The 18,371-nt window shown below is 42.6% G+C and overlaps 1 long non-coding RNA gene across 1 annotated transcript in view; it reads left to right on the top strand.

Moving 5' to 3' along the window:
* The window catches only part of LOC112648231 (uncharacterized), a 32,514-nt gene that overhangs the window by 1,790 nt on the left and 12,353 nt on the right, over positions 1-18,371 (top strand). Inside the window, exon 2 of the long non-coding RNA XR_003128838.3 lies at positions 15,574-15,667. This is a non-coding gene — a long non-coding RNA (uncharacterized LOC112648231). The remainder of the gene's footprint in view (positions 1-15,573; positions 15,668-18,371) is intronic.

The raw sequence follows: 18,371 nt of genomic DNA, 5'->3' as shown, positions 1-18,371 counted from the left end.
CATGAGTGCACGTGTGTGTGCATGTGTGTGTGCATTTGTGCATATGTGTGTGCGTGCCTGTTAACTCGCCTGCTGTATTGTACTCTCTTGAATCCTGCGTGACTAATTTTCATGTTTCTGCAGGTCCTCATGCGATGGGTGCTCCATATTTGTTAAGTTGATAGATAAAAACTCCCAGTTTGCTTTCCTGGTTTTTCTTTGTTGCTACAAAACTTTACTGCTCCACTAAGATGATTTAAGGTGAATCCAAAGGAAGAACTTTAAAGAACTGCTCTTGTGATTGGGACTGCTTCCAACTGCAATTATATGCACGTGCCTTCCTTTTTCTTTCACCCCACCCCCCATCAGACAAAACCAGAATCAATTTCAGGAGATGGATCTGTGCTGCTTGTGTGAAATTTTCTGGCTTCTGGTCAAATGGACATTGCAGGAATATGTAAAACGGGCTTTGTTCTCTGCGCAAATGAATTCATTTAAGCAGCACACAGTTTCGATTTCTTATTACCTTTTGGGAGGGTAAAGCATTAGGGAATTTTAAGGTGTCATTATGGTCTGAAAGTGCTGAATAAGGAATACCTGTGTGGTAAACAACTCGCTGAACCGCCTTAATGCATCTGAGATAAGGGAGCACATTGTTTATTGTGCCTGAAACCTGTTTCCAATACAAGGATTGTACAAGCCTCGGTTAAGGAGGAACAATAATAACATGTAACCTTGAACATACAGTACAGCTCTGCTGCTTGTTCTTCATTTGTAACTGTATCCTTAGATAAGGAGAAATCTCAGAGACTCCAACAAAGAGATGAAAAGATTCTGATAATAGCTGAAACGTCTTTGTTTCTGCATGTTCCTGTGAATGAGGCTAGCATCAACACAGAGTTGGCATTTAATAAATATTCATCGAAGGAGGGGATGAGTAAAGAAACACAGACTGCTCACAGCTTTATAAAGGCATTTCCCCAGGAGAAGACAAAAGAAACAAGGTGCCTAGACTATGTTTTGTAAGGATCCTAGAATTGTGTTTAGGGACTCGGGAATTTGAGGAAAGAGAAAAAACACATTTCTGATGGTGGACTCAGGATAGAGCTTAACCAACACCAAAATGAGTGCATATTTCAATTCATAGCAGCCACAAATGCCATTTTTCTAAATAGAAGCAAACAGGGAGGCACGACATTGGATTTTATTTCCATCTGCACTTCTAACTAGCACTGTGGCCTCTGACATGTACAATTCTTCTGAGCCTCAGTTTTCCTATTTGTAAAATGGACATAGCTAATGGGGGTTTATGGGAATCAAATACTATATATAAACATGTGTAAGATTGAGTCTGCCATATTTATGCACTCAAGAAATATTTATGTGCCAGGCAGTAGGGATGTAAAGGCAAAAAGACATCCCCTGAAGAGCTTTTAGTCTTGTGGGCAAGCTACACAAATAAACAAGTATTGAGATCATTACGGATGGTGCTCTGTGGGAGCAAGAAGACTGTCTAAATCAGATTGGGGAATGCAGGAACACTTCCTGGGGTGTCAGTGCTTGAGCTGAGTTTTGAAGAAGTAGGAGTTATACAGACGAAAATGAGAAGGTCATTCCACACAGAGTGGGTAGCATGTGCAAAAGCAGAGTGGCATGAAACTACTGAAAGTTTAGGGAACTACAGATAGTTCAGTACAACTGGAGCAAAGGGTGTGTGGGGGGGCAGGCAGCAGATGGGGTGAGAGAGGCAGGCCGAAGTCCAGATCATGAAAAGCCGTGGGCGTCATGCTTAGAGAAAGTGAACTTTACTACCAAAAAGATGTCAACCACTGCAAAATTTTGTGGAGAAATGAATCAAAACTAGGTTTGTGTTTAGGTATAATATGGGGAAAGGATATTATAGAGGTGCAGCCTGGAGGTAGTGGGGTCCATTTGAGATTCCTAGAGTCATCCAGACCAGAGAAAAATGAGAGTCTGAGCTAGAGTAATGGAATGAGGAGGAGGTGGATATAAGAGCCATTTAGGGGGGATCCCTGGGTGGCTCAGCGGTTTAGTGCCTGCCTTTGGCCCAGGGCATGATCCTGGAGTCCTGGGATCAAGTCTCACATCAGGCTTCCTGAATAGAGCCTGCTTCTCCTCAGCCTGTGTCTCTGCCTCTCTCTCTCTCTCTCTCTCTGTGTGTGTCTCTCATGAATACATAAATAAAATCTTAAAAAAAAAAAAAAAGCCATTTAGGAGGTAGAGCTTGCAGGGTGGCAGTAGAGGGTAGGCAGTAAAAGGAAATGATACTCTAAGAAGATTCCCATCCCAATAGGTAAATAACTCTGCCATTCATTGCAATGGAGAACAGGAGAAGATGCAGGTTATGGATGGGAGTTGAGTGGGTAAACGTGATGCCTTTCATGCAGGACATGTTCAGTCTTATTGTCTGTGATTTATCTCAGTAGAGATGTCCAGGAGACAGGTGAATATATGGATCCGGATTATAAATACGGACTGGAAAGAATGACCAAGACTACTAGTTGTTCTCCAAGATTTATTGCCTCTTATTCTTTGGTACTAGAATTCCTTCCCCCTCTTTTAGATGGCCAAGTACATGGACACCTAGAATAAAAGCTATGTTTCCCAGCTTCTTTTGCAACTGAGTATGGTCATAGGACTAAGATCTTGACAATGAAATGTAAGGGAGGGCAGCCCCGGTGGTGCAGCGGTTTAGCACCGCCTGCAGCCCAGGGTGTGATCCTGGAGACTCTGGATCGAGTCCCACCTCAGGCAGGAGCCTGCTTCTCCCTCTGCCTGTGTCTCTGCCTCTCTCTCTGTGTGTCTCTATGAATAAATAATTAAAATCTTAAAAAAAAAAAAAAAAAAGAAATGTAAGGGAAATGTCATATGAGAAGTTCTGAAAACCTTACTTTAGACTCAGCCCATATACACCCTGGCCCTCTCTTTTTGCACCTGTCCCTTCTTCTGTTTTGCTGCCTGGAAGATAAATGTTGCCACCCTAGGCAATAAGGTTAACATTTAAATGAGAACAACAAGAGAGAAAGATCCTGGGCCACGCCATCACTTTGCACTACTCTAGAAGAGATCATTCACGCTGTATGTGTGGATAACATGTCCTGGAGTTGCACAGTGTGCAGCCTGTGCAAATGGTGCCCCAGAGCCTGGGTCCCTGATACCCTGGGGCTTCATAACATCTCTGGGATCTTTACTTAGGTTTTTATGTGAGGAAGAAAAACTCCAGAACTTCTTTTTCATTTAAGTGTTTAAACTAGTAGTATTTTAGTTTTCTCTTAGTTGCTGAAAAATCTAATCCTAAATCACACAAGGAGTCCTCAGCCTCTGGGAGAGAGCTGAAGCCATGGATATGGATCCAGTCACCTAGGGGGGCTGGGTACAGAGCTAGAGGAGCAGAGGACAGCCACAGGGCCTGGAAAGCTGGAGCTGGAGGCATCCCTCACATCCTTTTCTCCATCTGCTCTAAAACATCCTTTACTGTTTATCCTTTTCCTTCCCACCTTGCCTCAGGGATGAGAACGTGTCTTCTCTACTCATCCAGCACCTTCTGTCACAGGTGTCCTGCTCTAACCATGAAGTCCCATGGGGATAGGACATGAGGAGTGCAGCAGCAGCGACTGGAGCTGCTTTACTGAGACATAATTCACATACCACATCATTCAGCCCTCTCAGTTGAAAGGTTTTGTACTGTTTTCATGGGGTTAGTGGCCATCAGCACCATTTTCATTTTTGGATGTTTTTATGCCACAAAAAGAAATGGGATTAGGCGTCCTTTAGCAGCTGCTCCCCATTCCATGGCAATGATTTCTAACTGTGTCTCTGGTGGTCCCTTTTAAAACTGAAGTGGTAAGAGCAACGCCTTAGGCATAGAAAGGCAGAGAATGATAACGCTGAGGCCACTGAGGGGCAGAGAGGCTGTTACCTGCACAAGGGGACATAGACAGTGGCAGAACCAGGTCTTCTGCTTTCCCTCCAGTGCCCTTTCACTTTTCTGAAAAATGCGGTAAGCATTCCATAAAGACTCTTTGAATCGAGTGATAAGGTACCATGAAAGAATAATGACCTTTCTTTTCTCTAGAAATAATTTCAAGCTTACAAAAATGTTGTAAGAATACTGCAAAGAATTCTTCCCATGCCCTTCACCCAGAGTCTCCAATTGTTAACATTTACCACATGTGTCTTTCATTCTATCTGCGTGTCTATAGGCTCTATTTTCTCTGAACAATTTGAGAGGAGTTGCAGACCTAATGCCCCAATATCCCTTAATACGTTATTATGCGTTTCCTAAAAACAAGGACATCCTCCAACATAACTATGGTGCAAACACTGATACAATGTTACCATCTAATCCACAGACTACATTCAAATTTTACCATCTGTCCCAACGAGATCCTTTATGGGTCCCGAATCCAATCCAGGATTATGTGTTGCATTTCTTTGTCAGAACTCTTTGGTCTCCTTTAATTTGGACTAATTCCTCAGCCTTCCCTTGTCCTGCATGTCTTTGACATTTGCAAAGAGTACAGCCAGTTATTTTGTACCATATTCCTCAATTTGATTTGGTCTGATATTTTCTCCTGATTAACTTTAGGTCATGCAAACTTGGCAGGGCTACCACAGAGCAATGCTTTGTTCTTTGCAGTGTATCATATTAGGGGTACATGATGTCTGTTTACCCCATTATTGGTGCAATTCAATTTGGTCACTTTTGTTAAGCTGGTTTTTGCCAAATTTCTCTAGAGTGAAGTTAATTAATAAGTATTTGTACTAAAACAGACTCTTTAAAAAAAAAAAAAAACGATTTTATTTATTTATTCATGAGAGACAGAGAGGCAGAGACATAGGCAGAGGGAGACTTGATCCCAGGACCCTGGGATCACAACCTGAGTCAAAGGCAGATGCTCAACCCCTGAGCCACCCAGGCACCCCTAAAACAGACTCAATATAGAGAACAAACTGCTGGTTACCAGAGGGGAGGAGGTGGATGACAGGATGGGTAAAAAAAGGTGAAGGGGATTAAGAGTACACTTGCCATGATGAGCACTGAGTAATGTCTATTGTACATTTGAAAGTAATATAACACTGTATGTTAACTATACTTCAATTTTAAAAAGTTTTCTCAAAAAAATAAGCATTTTGTACTTATTAATAAGGAATTAAAAATATTTCATTGGAAGATTCTGTGAGATGCTGTTAATATTCTCTTTCTCATCAAATTTTCATTCACTAGTTTTATTTTGTAATTTTTCATCCACTTGTTTTAGTATACACTGATGCTTCTCGCCTAAATCAATTTTTATTATGATGGCTGCCAAACGATGATTTTCTAATTCCATCATTCTTTCTATATTTGTCAGTTGGCATTGCACTGCGAGGTAGAGTTTTCTTTCACTTATTTACATAATTTTAGACTCACAGACTCCTATTTTATTTATAACAGATTAATATATTCATCTTGATATTTATTTTTATTCTTAATTTTTGTTTATTTGGATTCATAATTGTCCTCAGTTAGGCCAATGGGAGACCCTTCAAGCTGGGTCCTGGTTGGTATGCCCTAACCATTCCAGAGCATTACCTCGCTTTTTAGCACAACAAGATGTTCTGGGTTCATCATTCACTGTCCTAACACTTATATTAGTTCCTGTGGCTGCTCTCACAAATTATCCATAACAAATTAGACCTTAAAACAACAAAAATTTATTCTCTCATAAGTTTGGAGGCTGAAAGTCTGAAATCAGTATCACTGGGTTAAAATCTAAATGGCAGGACCATGTTCCTTCGGAGACGCTAGGAGAGAACCCTTCTTTCGTCCCCTCCATAACTTCCAGTGGCTGCCAGCACCCCTTGACTTGTGGTCACATCACTCCAGTCTCTGCCTCTTTGGTGACATCATTCTCTCCTCTTCTGACTGTAATCTCTTTCCTGCCTGTCCTCTCTCTAATAAGGATACTTGTATTGGCATTTAGGGCCCGTCCAGAAAATACGGGATGATCTCCTCATTTTGAGGAGAAACTCAATCTCATTTGCAAAGATCTTTTTTCCACTAAGATTTCATTTACAGATTCCAGGGTTCAGGATGTGGATGAATAGTATTTGGCGGGCTATTTTTTAGCCTACCATGCCCTAGACTCTGTCATTTCTTGAAGTAGCACTGTTTCCTTTTAACAGATCTGATCCCTTCTAATGATATTTAGAACCCAAGATGTGGATGCCAGGTATGCTCATTGCTACTTGGATGTTTTACTTCCAGACGCTGTGTAGAGAGAGCTAGGAAATTATGCAGACAGACAGAAGAATAGAATAAGATAGGATAGGATAGGATAGGATAGGATAGGATAGGATAGGATAGAATAGAAGAATAGAATAGAATAGAATAGAATAGAATAGAATAGAATAGAATAGAATAGAATAGATTGATAGGTGGGGATGTGATGTCCTTACACATGTATGCCTATGTAAGTATATATCCACATATACACACACATAAAAACACATAAGTCTAATTTATCTATTTACATTAAAAACCAGGAGTACACACAGATACCTTCAATTCCAATCTAGCACCACAGGGTTTACTCTAGCCTTCTTCCTTTCTGTGTTTGTAACTCAGATACAGAGCTGTCCAACAGTGAGAAACCTGGCTCCCATTATCCACAATATGCTTATTTATTTGCTTGGTTCCCCATAACCAATCTCCTGACCATGCCAGCTACATCTACACAGCCCTGTTGCTGCCAACCTTGCTGACTGTAGAGGATAAATCCCGTCAACACTAGAGAAGGGGATGGGTAGATAGGACCAACTAATGAAAAGAGGCAAATACAATTTTATTAGAGAGGTAGAATTGTCTGTGTTAAAGATATATCTTCTAGTGAGGTCAAAATACCTTTATTTGTGATCTTGCATTTGTTATGCTCAGAGAGATGTCTCAAGTTCCAAAAATGAGAGAATGATTTTTACAATCTAACACTGTCAGAAGCTTCCATCATAAAAGCTTCAAGATGACAGTGAAGGGTTCAGAAGTTCCCCTACACAGCATACATATTCACATTTAGTACTGCATTTTCTCATCCTTTAAAACAATGTGGATCACCAGACAGACTGAATCTTAAATTGCTTATAGACATAAAATTTTTTTTCAGTTGGATGAACACCTTCGTATTTAAAAACCCTAGAAGACCCCAGGGAAAACAATTTTAAAATCCACTCAGAGATACAAACAGATGATTTTGCCCCTCACTAACTCCCTTTCTGATGTTGCTAATGGGAGGAAGGGTGGCGTTCAGCAGGGCCATTTCAATTCTACACAAACATCGGATTTATAGTTCTATTGTGTAATATCATTGTCTAATACCTAAAGAGGCTTTCCTATCAGGAAATAGAGATTGGGTGGTGGTGGGTGGCAGTCAGAGGAAAATTAGTAGATCAGAATGCATTTCGATGATTCTTCCAAAGTTCTTCAAGCACAATTTTGCTTTTTGTTCCCTGGATTCAAAAAAAAAAAAAAAGAAAAGAAAAGAAAAAAAAAGTAAGTGTGCGCCTCTGTGTGTGTGTGTGTGTGTGTGTGTATGTGTGTGTGTCTATTTTAGCTGTCTCAATCCCTGGGCTGTTTATGCATTAATAACATTCCAAAAATGCAACAGATTTTGTTTTTTCTGCTATCGCGTATGCCAGGCATCTGGGGTGAGACAAGGAAAATGGAAACCTGAAAGCCTCCTGAAACTAAGGAGTGATAGTAGCTTTGATAGCAGGGGATTGGATCTAATTTTCCTTTTCAGTTACAAAGCTTCAAAAATTAAAAGGGAGAACATTTTTTAAAAAGGGAGGGGGAGCTCTGGTTACTACATACCACAGCTTAAAAAAGGGAAGATGTATGTCAGGACGTAGAGGAAATGACAAGGCAGATTTGCAATAATTAAGGCTTTTTTACAGGATCTAGATATGTGGCATGACTGTAAAGCAAAGAGAATTTCTTTAACACCATGCAACTTACTTAGATGATCAAAGGAGTTGTACCCACTTCAAAATGGCCACCCAGGGAGCCCTCACACAATTCTAAGGAGAGTATCGGTCTTGCCAAACATTCTGGAAACATCTTTTGGAGTTGACTTCAGAGCCACTTAATGAGCCACATAAAATTTTAGGCTCGTGACTATAAAAGCAAATATGTTTTCCCCCCAAAACTAGAATTTCCAGCCACTTATTACTCATTTTTGTTCTTCTAATTTGATTTTAAAGACTTAGAGTTTTCCCCCAAAAATCACTGTAGAGGATCTTTTAATGCAATTCAAAAAAACATGGCATTAGTGACAATTATGATATTAAAAGCTACTTATTGGGCTACATACATTTTTTGTGCCCTTTCTCTCGTCTTACCAATGAGGAGACTGAGGCTCAGAGAGAGGTTAAGAACTTGATCAAGGCCATAGTTCAAAAGTGGCAGAAGTTGACTTGCTGCCAGGGCACCTGCCTCCGAGGCTCGTGTTTTTTGCCCTGTGCTACACCTAAATGAGCACTCCACAAGACTTCCGAGCAATGGCATCAGCTCTAAAAACATGCTGACCTCTAAAGTGGCTATCTCAAAAGCACAATGCTCATTGGGTTGTATACATTCTTATTTATTTGTTTAAAACCTGTCTCATTATTTTATTGGTTACCTCTCCTATTTTATGCCAGAGAAAATGTATAACTGAACACGGTAATGGGATGTTACCCTCCAATGAAGATGGGACATGTTAATATTACCATTTAGAACAATGAGTCTTGGGAGCTGGAGTTAGGGGGAGGGAGTTCAGACTCCCACTGGCTGCCCACCCGAATCTGGAGGGAGCTTGGTTTGGAAACAAAGCAGTGCTTTGTTCTAGTGCTTTTGTGCTCCTTGATATTTATGTTGCACTTCAGAAAATGAAAGGACCGCATGTGATGTTTTAAAGTTTACCAATGTTGCATGTTTTAAAATGCAAGGGTTTTAAATAAGCATGGAAAATATTACAAAAAGGAGAACATAATCTGCTTCGGGTGTGACAGTTATTTGTGCCTCTGTACCAGAAAACACTGATTGGTAAAAGCCAGAGGTAAGGAGGTCAGAGAAAACACATCTTCAATGCCCATTGTTTAATAATTCAATGCAAGCCCTCCTTGTTATGCCTCTAAAATCATTGTTGTTCCTCAGAAGGGAGCTGGGGAGAGGAGCCTCTGGGCGCAGACGGAGACTGAGCATGTCTAGTTCCTGGAGCTGCAGACATTCAAACCTGCTCCCTCCTCTTGACTGAACTGCCACTGGTGAGACGAGAGACGAATGCTCTCGAGCATCTGTCGAGGAGACAGTTGTGAATGGTGGGGATTCTTTCTAAACAAATTTGTAGCTGCTGTGTAAACAGATGGGTCTAAGAAATAACTCCATTTGCACTAGCCTATTGTTTGATTAAGGAATTTGAGTGTGTAGCTTTGCACCTCCAAGAAGGTGGGGCGGGGTGGTTGTCCCCTGCGTGGAGTGCTACACTGAAAATGCACTGCGTGTGTGTTACTGTCTTTCTGCTTCACTATTTCCATCCTAGTTTTCCTTCTTGTTCATCAAATTTTCAAGTATTCATAACAATGCTGCGAGTTATAGGCTCCAGGGACCATATCTATTTTATTCACCTGTAGACACTCAGTGAATAGCATAGTATTTGGCACATTGTAGGTACTGATAAATAATCCAGAGCTCCTGCTATATCCTGCTCAGAACTCTGGGCTGGTCACTGCCCAAAGCTCACTTAACTTCATTGGGTCAAATTCCAAAGAGAGCAGGAGAGTCAATTTTCAATGATGCGTAGGCAGTATGCCTCTGTCGGGCCCTTCCTTCCTGTTGTCATTTGGAAAGCAAACCACTGTTTACTCAGCCAGCTTGTCAGAGGGAAATTAGCACTTTGACATACCACCATGGGGGGAATCCACCAATTCCTTTTCTGGAAATGCAAAGTCCAGATTTTCTAAAATCTGAGGGTTGCCCCCCCCCCATCCAGGGGGGCAGAAACCAGTGAGAGGTAGAGCCCCAAACTGCAGTCAATACAGCCAATAGCATCATCATGGTCTGCAGGGACCATTCATTAGAGGGGGTCCTTGGTCCAAGCCAAAGAAGACAGCCATTGGATGGGCTAGAGAAGGGGAGACCAGCCGCAAACTGGGAATTGATTTGTTGTGAGCAGAGAAGAATAAGACAGGGGAGGCCAAAGCTGAAGAGAGGCAGGAGCAGGTGCAAGGCCTGGACAGAGCCAGGAGTCAGCTTGAGACAAGGTTCCGCAGGGACAAGAAGTCCTTCTAGTCAATCCCATCTGTGCCACCATTTTGACACAGAACGTGTGTTCTGGGCATGTCTTCTGGCCTACAAAATAGCCAATACTACCAAGACAGTATTCAAAGGAGGGAAATCGAACAACCAAAACTGGAGGCCACGGGGTTCAGAGTGAGGGCACAGGACAACCGTCCTTATTAGAACATTCAGATCACCTGGGGAGCTTTTGAAGTCCGTGGAAGTCAGACCCTTGCCCCTAGAGATGGGGAAGTGGTCGGAAGTGGGGCCCAAACATTACTGGGTTTGTAAAGCTCCCGTGGTGATTCTAACGTATGTGAGCATAAATCAAGGAAAAGTGAACAGAAAGCTGAGAGAATATGCTTCTCCACTCAGCTTCTTGTCCTCCAGGAGGGCGCTGTCACCTGCTGGCCCAGCTCACCCCAGGTACCCCATCCTAGGCCCAGCCTATTCCTGGTCCAGAGAAACTGAGGGAACCTGATTGCATTAGCTCAGGTGACTGATTAATTGAGATGCTACCCTCTACTTTCTCCTTTTGGCAACCGGAGGACAACCTTGAATGTAAGCGCTGTGGTGGGATTAGCATATAACATAAGTTTAAGTGGTTTGACTTTATTTTATTTTATTTTATTTTATTTTATTTTATTTTATTTTTTTGTGGTTTGACTTTAGACTGGGGTTGCCAGTAGCAAATAAAAATATGGAACACCCAATTTAATTTTAATTTCAAATAAACAATGAATAATTTTAGTGAGAGTATACATCATGCTTTATTTGGGCATATATTCATAATAAAAATTATTTTATTTACTGGAAATTCAAATTTAACAGGGAAAATTGTATTTTACCTGGCGATCCCACCTTACACTCAAACCTTATGTTTGACTTCAAAAGCATGATTAGCTTTTAGTCATAACATAGAGAGGACTGGGTTCCTGTGTATGTGTTGAGTAGGTCTAGGCCTCGATTAGCTGGAGATGCCCACGTTTACGCCTGTGACGTCAAAATCCTAGTTGATGTCATAGGCCCCCTTTCACTCTTAAAAGTACCTAGTTTGAAAGATAAATTATGTGGTCATCCTATGCATGGTGACCCAGGCTGAGAATACCTAGCTGCACTCAGTAACGCAAAGATTGTACGTGGTTAGTTCCATGGAGAAGATGATCTCTGGTTTTCTTTCTGGTGGCCTGGGCTAATACAACAGGAACTCTGTCGGGCCTGCTCCTGGTAAAGCTATTGTACCTTGCTGTCGGACTGTGGCCCTTCTCTGATTGCGGGGGGGTGGACACAGGCTGTCTGGAGGGCTCGTCAGGGGCTGGGGTTGCAATCCCCTGTGCCGCCAGCATGCCCTGCACCTTGCCAGGAGTGGCGGGAGCTGTAAACCATACCCTCCCCTGTGCTAGGGAACTTGACAGACTTGCCCACCAGATCTGGAGGCTGAGAGGCAGCAGTAAAACCACTTTTGCATTTACCTTTAATTGGTGTCTTTATCTGCCTTTGAAAACCACTTGTCTAGAGGAAAAAGAACATATTCTCCATTCCACCTCTGGGACTAGGAAATTAGTCTTCAACCGGATGAAAACAGCACGAAACTGACTGCTGTTTGTTCTATTCTGCTCCTCTGTCTGTGTGCCTCTAACTATAGTGGCCTGACCTGACATCACTCTTCAGGCAGCTCCACAGAACCAGCCCCGGGTTCCTGTCAGCCTGCCTCCCGGTGTGCGCACCCCATCCATCCATTACTGACCCGCACCGAGACCCAGAGTGCCTCAGCTTCACTCTCAGCCTCATGTTTGCCTCCTGGCTTCGATCACCAAACTCTCCTCTCAGGTTTACCTCACTTGCCCCTCCCTCCATCTATCCCTCTGCTTGACTTAGGGCTTTATAGATCTCCAAGTTACGGCATTCTTAAAGCTGTAAGATGTGGGGGTGCCTGGATGGCCTAGTCGCTGAGGTGTCCCACTCGATTTCATCTTGGGTAGTGATCTCAGGGTCATGGGGTCAAGGCCTGCATAGAGCCCCGTACTGAGCGTGGAGCCTGCTTGGGGTTCTCTTTCTCCCTCTGCCTCTGCCCTTCTCTCTTGAAAAACAGGAAAAAAAAATACATAAGAGATATAGCCTCTTTTGTCTTTGGTCTCATGGGACCCCTTGCGATATTATACCTGAGACTCTCAATTCCCTACCTGTCATCTAACTGGGACCACAGTGGGTGATGGCATTCACAGCACAGCCATACCACTCAGTGTCACAGACCTCACCGGTCTGGGACTACCACATACAGATGTTTCTTCTCACCTGGAATAGCAACCAGCTTTGTCTTTTCCCCACTTTCTCAACCTCTCCCCAAGTATTGCTAAGAATGCCTGGGTTGCTTTCTAGGTCCATGCATCAGTTTCCTGACAGCTACCTTCTGAAAAGAAAGAAGGATTCTGATGAGTCCCCAAAGGTCCACCTCCATGCCTACTGAGCTGTAGACTGCTCAGACAGCCTTGCAGCTATGGCAAACATGGATGACTGGTCTCCCCGAAGATACCCAGGCAGGCTAAGACGGCCAAAGGGGAAAAAAGAATCCTGACTTAAAAATATATCTGAATTGTTATGACTATATTCAGTGGCTGATCTTTGACTTGCTGAACCATCTTGATGTTGTATTACCCTCCCACTGAACTGTTGGTGCACCTACAGTTTCTCACAGATCAGGATGGCCAATGACAGGGAATGTCCTCCTAGACAAACCCCAGTCCAGGTTGAGTACCCAACTATTTCATATGGCCCATGCAAAGTGCCTGCTCTAAGCTCCAGACAGCCCAGCACTGAGAACTATCTGCACGTCTGGATACCCATGGATCTCATGTTCTCAAAATCCCTGCTGTGTACTCCACCCACGTCTGCAACACCACCTGTTAGTCCAGCTGGATTGTCCCGACTGCTAATGCCTGTTCCCTTGTGTCTACCTCATCCTCTGTGGGCATGGAGATTCCCCTGCTTGGTCCCACTTCTTTCCATACATGTAGCTTGGCTGCCACTAAGCACCTGGTCACCACTGTGGTTTAGAGTCGGCCTTTCCAAATAACCTTCAGCCAAATGCCTTCTGTGTTTCCATTCCAATAGCATGTGGTGGGGCAGGGGGAAAGCAGATGGAAAAGAGGAGAATGCTCAGGCAAGAGCAACCACTGAAAGGTGCCAGGGGAGAGCTGAGCAAATAGATGAGATAACCCGGCTTCCTGATAACCTTTCTGTGACTTTCTCCCTTATCTCTAATTCACTGGGGCTGGAACATGGTGGAACTGAAAATAGAAAGCCCGTACAGATGTTTCCCTACTCTAAGATGACTTCTAATATGAAACCTTAAAAAAAAAGTTAAGCAGTGTTCTTTGATATTCTTAAAGAATCAGTCACTTGGAGGGGGGTGGTGCCTGGGTGGCTGAGTCGGTCAAGCATCTGCCTTTGACTCAGGTCATGATCTCAGGGTCCTGGGATCGAGCCCCATGTTGGGCTCCCTGATCAGTGAGGAGCCTGCTTCTCCCTCTCCCTCTACCCCTTCCCCCAGCTCATGCTCTGTCTCTGTCTCTCTCTCCTCTCAAATAAATAAATAAAATCTTTTTTAAAAATTCAAAAAAGAATTAATCAGTTGGATTCAGAAGATATTTAAGATATTTAATTTACCAAAAACTTTAATTTATACATTTTTTTAAAAAGAGCTTGACTATTGTGTAAGGCTGGATGCCAATCTAACTTGTTGGAGGGCAAACTTACAACTTCTTTTTTATTGTTGGTTAAAGATTTATTTATTTATTTGAGAGAGGGAGAGAGAGTGCGTGTGCAGAGGGGAGGAGTAGAGGGAGAGGGAGAGAAACTTAAGCAGACAGCGTACCTAGCACGAAGCCTGACTCGGGGCTTGATCTCACAACCCTGAGATCACAACCTGAGCCAAAAGCAAGAGTTGGACACCTAACTGTGCCACCTGGGCTCCCCTTACAACTTCTTATAAAATAAGTAAATGCTACTGAACACTTAGTAACTCGAATGTTCTCTGTGTTAACTTAACCAGCAAAGGCTTAGGTTATACAAAGTAATTTCTGATGTGTATCAACCATACATCAGAACTATAAAATAAAACAGTTCAGTAGTTGTTAGACCAAAGAAGAAACATTATTTTTTAGGGGCTCTAAGATACAGCCCACAATGCCAAGTATCTCTAAATGTAGCTTCCAGAGTGTCTTTTGTTATTAAGATACCCCAGGAGGAACATGTTCACACCTGAGCAATATGGTAATGCCACACTCATCCATGTGCACTCTGGACTTGTATAATACTGGTTCTATGACCTATTACTTTAGAGCCTACCTTAGCTCCTGCCTGGTGCAGTGCTTCCCAGGGAACTGCTCCCGACCTGGTAAGATACCCATGGCTCTTACATGTCTAGTGCTTGTGAACTTCATTTCTTGAGTCACCTGATCTTACCTATTTCATCCCGCTATCCTCCTACCCCATTCTTTGGATCTCTTTTACTTCTAGCCTGGCTGCCTATATATGTATATATTTTTTCTTTTTTCTTCTTCAGTTTGCCTTATTTATTTATTATTTTTAAAGATTTTATGTATTTATTCATGAGAGACACACAGAGAGAGGCAGAGACACAGGCAGAGGGAGAAACAGGCTCCACGCCGCGAGTCTGATGTGGCACTCGATCCCGGGTCTTCAAGATCAGGCCCTGGGCTGAAGGCGGCACTAAGCCACTGAGCCACCAGGGCTGCCCTGCCTCTTTTATTTAAATTCAATTAGCCAACATATAGTACATCATTAGTTTCAGATGTAGTTTGCAGTAATTCATCAGTTGCGTATAACACTCAGTGCTCATTCCATCCCATGTCCTCCTTAATGCCCATCACCCAGTTACCCCATCCCCCCAACCACTAGCTCACCCCTCGAAGAAACAAAACAGCATTGTGATTCCAACTCTGCTACTTACTGATTCTTGGCAATTTGCTCAACCTGAGCCTCACTTTTCTCATCTGTAAAATAATACGGAACTTCCTGATATGGGAACTATGGAGTTCAAAGGAGACAAAGCATGTGCTTAGAAAAGTGCCTGGCATATAGTAAGGATTCAATAAATGTTAACCATTCTTATTACTATTTAGCTTTCCCAGGATGGCCATGGTCTCAGTCATTTGTTACATCTCTGTTGTTTGGATTGACACATTAATGGATTGCTTTGATAGAATCCTCTCCAGGGCAACCTAGCACTTCCATACCTTTTATACTTATCTTTGTAGGTGAGGCCAGACACAGGATTACCTACAGTAACAGGAGCAACCAGAACATGTTCCTGTTAAGTTCTCATCTACATGTGGAAGGAAGCAGTAGAGGGTAAGTCTAACAATATCACCTCATTATTACCAATGCCAGATTTTGTTAAATCAAGAAGCACACTCTGTGGGGCACCTGGTTGGCTCAGCTGGAAAAGCATGCAAACCGTGATCTCAGGGTTGTGAGTTTGAGCCCCATGTTGAGTGTAGAGATTACTTTAAAAAAATAAAATCTTGTTTTTTTAAAAAAGCACCTTTTGAGAACTTTTTATTATAGGGGTCAAACTCAAGATGATTTAATCTTCATCTTACCAAGAATACAATCTAAGACATTCTCAATATGGATGCATTGAAACACTTTTTCTTTCTTTTCTTTTCTTTTCTTTTCTTTTTTTTTTTTTTTTAAGAGAGTGATGGTGGGGAGGGCAAAGAGAGAGAGAGAGAGACAATCTTAACCAGGCTCTACGCCTGACTTGGGGATCAATCTCTCAACCCTGAAATCATGACCTGAGCTGAAATCAAGAGTTGGACCCTTAACCAACTGAGCCACCCAGGTGCCCATGAAACACTTTTATAGGCAGTCATGTTCATTCCATTTATGAAATTTAAATCTGAATAATAAACCAGAGAACTGGAGAGAAGTATGCTTTCTATAATCCTTCATGGTAGTTGGGAGAAACCTTATACTGAGGTTGGGTCTGGGCATCACAAACTTCTCTCTTTGGAAACTAGCATACTTTCACTCAGGGTCCATTTGTTCACTGTGGAATGGAATGGAAGCCTCTTCATATGTCATTTCCAAGAAAAATATTGACATTGACTATTAAATCATCCATGGTAAGAACAGGGTCTGTGTGGCAGTTTTAAAACATAGCACATTCTGCTACAATCCACCTATTCCTTTTTACTTGAATCCATACAGGCTTCAGCAATAGAGTATGGTGAATTTTGAACAGAGTGGGGACTGTGGTGAGCCAAGAGAGATGCCTATGAGTGCAATATTTAAGGAGACCCTCACTCTCAGTGTGGGCATTAATGTGTGAATGTGTGATTCAAAAATCTTCACATTTTGTGCCCACAGCTGCATCCATCTATGTGCCTTTATGGCAGACCTCTTTGTCTCTGATCATTCGGTTCTTTTCTTTCTACTCTCTTGACCAGACATCACTGCCTGGGAATCTGCATGTATTTTCACACTAGGCCACTTCTCCTACCATACAAACTGGATGGCTAGGTACAGTGCTCACTGCACCACTCACTGTCTTTCAAGGCTACCCTTTAAATATCCACAGCCCAAACCCATTCATAAACCAAGCTAGGACAGGTCTTTCAGCTGATCGTGTGGGATTTCTCAAATGGCCATGGGTTCAACCCAGTGCAACTACTTAGGGAGTGACATGGGGTCTAGGCTATCTAGGCACACAACTGTTTTATGCCTTCAAGTCCTGCTTGGGCTTAATTCTGGATATACTATGGTCAATTTATGATAAACTTTGCTAGGCCAACCTAACTTTATGACTTGGTGAACAGAATCCAGCTCATTAGCAGTTTCAAAGTCATGGTTACTTCATGTCTCAGGGCTAAGGGTCTCATTGCCACAAGGACCTAGTTACACACCTAGCTAGCTATTTCGCAAAGGACACATAATTCTCTGATGTAGCACAAATCTACTCCATGGTTTTAGAAATCTGTGTTGTGATTTTTTTCTAGAGCTTGCCATAAACCCTCACTGCACTAAGGAAAATCCACCAGTGCAACCCATGAACTAAGATCTGGTGAATCATGTGGCTGAAGTAGTAGGGCTGATTGCTGAATGGCCTGGACTTGCTATAGAGCTCTTTTCTGCTCTGGGATCTATTAAGAAATTGGAAGCCTTTGGTGTTACCAGGTATATTACCTAGAGTAACATTTCTAGGTGTGGAATGTGTTGCCTCCAGAACCGAAAGGGGCAGAACCAAAAGTCATGCTTCTTTCTTTTTGGCAGGGGATGCAAGATGCAGTAATTTTTTCTTTTACTATGATTTCATTGACTTTAACTATTCTTTTCCTGCTTTCTCCATAATGGAAAAGTTCCAATGTAATGAATCTGCTACCAGATTGGCCAGCTGGCTGGAAGGTCCAGGTGGCTGATGAGTCCAGGTGGCTGATAGTTCCCCCCTGACCCCCTGCCCAGGCACTCTGTGTAGGTTTTCACTGTTGGCAGGTGAGGCTCTCAAAAGTGGCAGTAGCTGTATCAACCTCAGTGGGAGGAAGTCTATATTGTTGAGTCCATGAGTTGCTTCTATCCCTGTTGCCATGACTACTTGGGACATGAATTCATTAAGCACTGGAGTGTCTGGCTGAGATCCACGGAATAGGTCAACTTATCATCTTGAGTTTTTGATAACCTCTATGCAGTGAGCATATACAAGCAAAACACACATCTTTACTCTGTGCCCACTTCAAGACATCCCTCTTTATATCATTTCCAGTCCTTCTGTCACCAATCTTTCCTTCCTATCCTTTCCAATTCCCTGACCATCAATCCACTATCCCATTTCCAGTCCTGATGGAGTGGTTAACCTAATGTACTTCTTCTGCCCACTGGAACGATTTCCCTTTACTACTGTCTTAACATGCATCTGATTTGGGTTATTATGTTGCAGCTCACCTCTGGTTAATACAGTGTGACCACTTATAAAACTGACCTGAGTTTTTTTCCCCTCAGTCAGTGAATCACAATGAACTCCCACTGGTATCATAGGTATATATTGAGGAAGAGGGGG

This window comes from Canis lupus, chromosome 7 (assembly GCF_003254725.2).
Source record: "Canis lupus dingo isolate Sandy chromosome 7, ASM325472v2, whole genome shotgun sequence".
In the NCBI taxonomy this organism is placed as follows: Eukaryota; Metazoa; Chordata; class Mammalia; order Carnivora; family Canidae; genus Canis; species Canis lupus.
The sequence above is the reverse complement of the archived record's forward strand: the minus strand, read 5'-3'. Positions and strand labels throughout refer to the sequence as shown.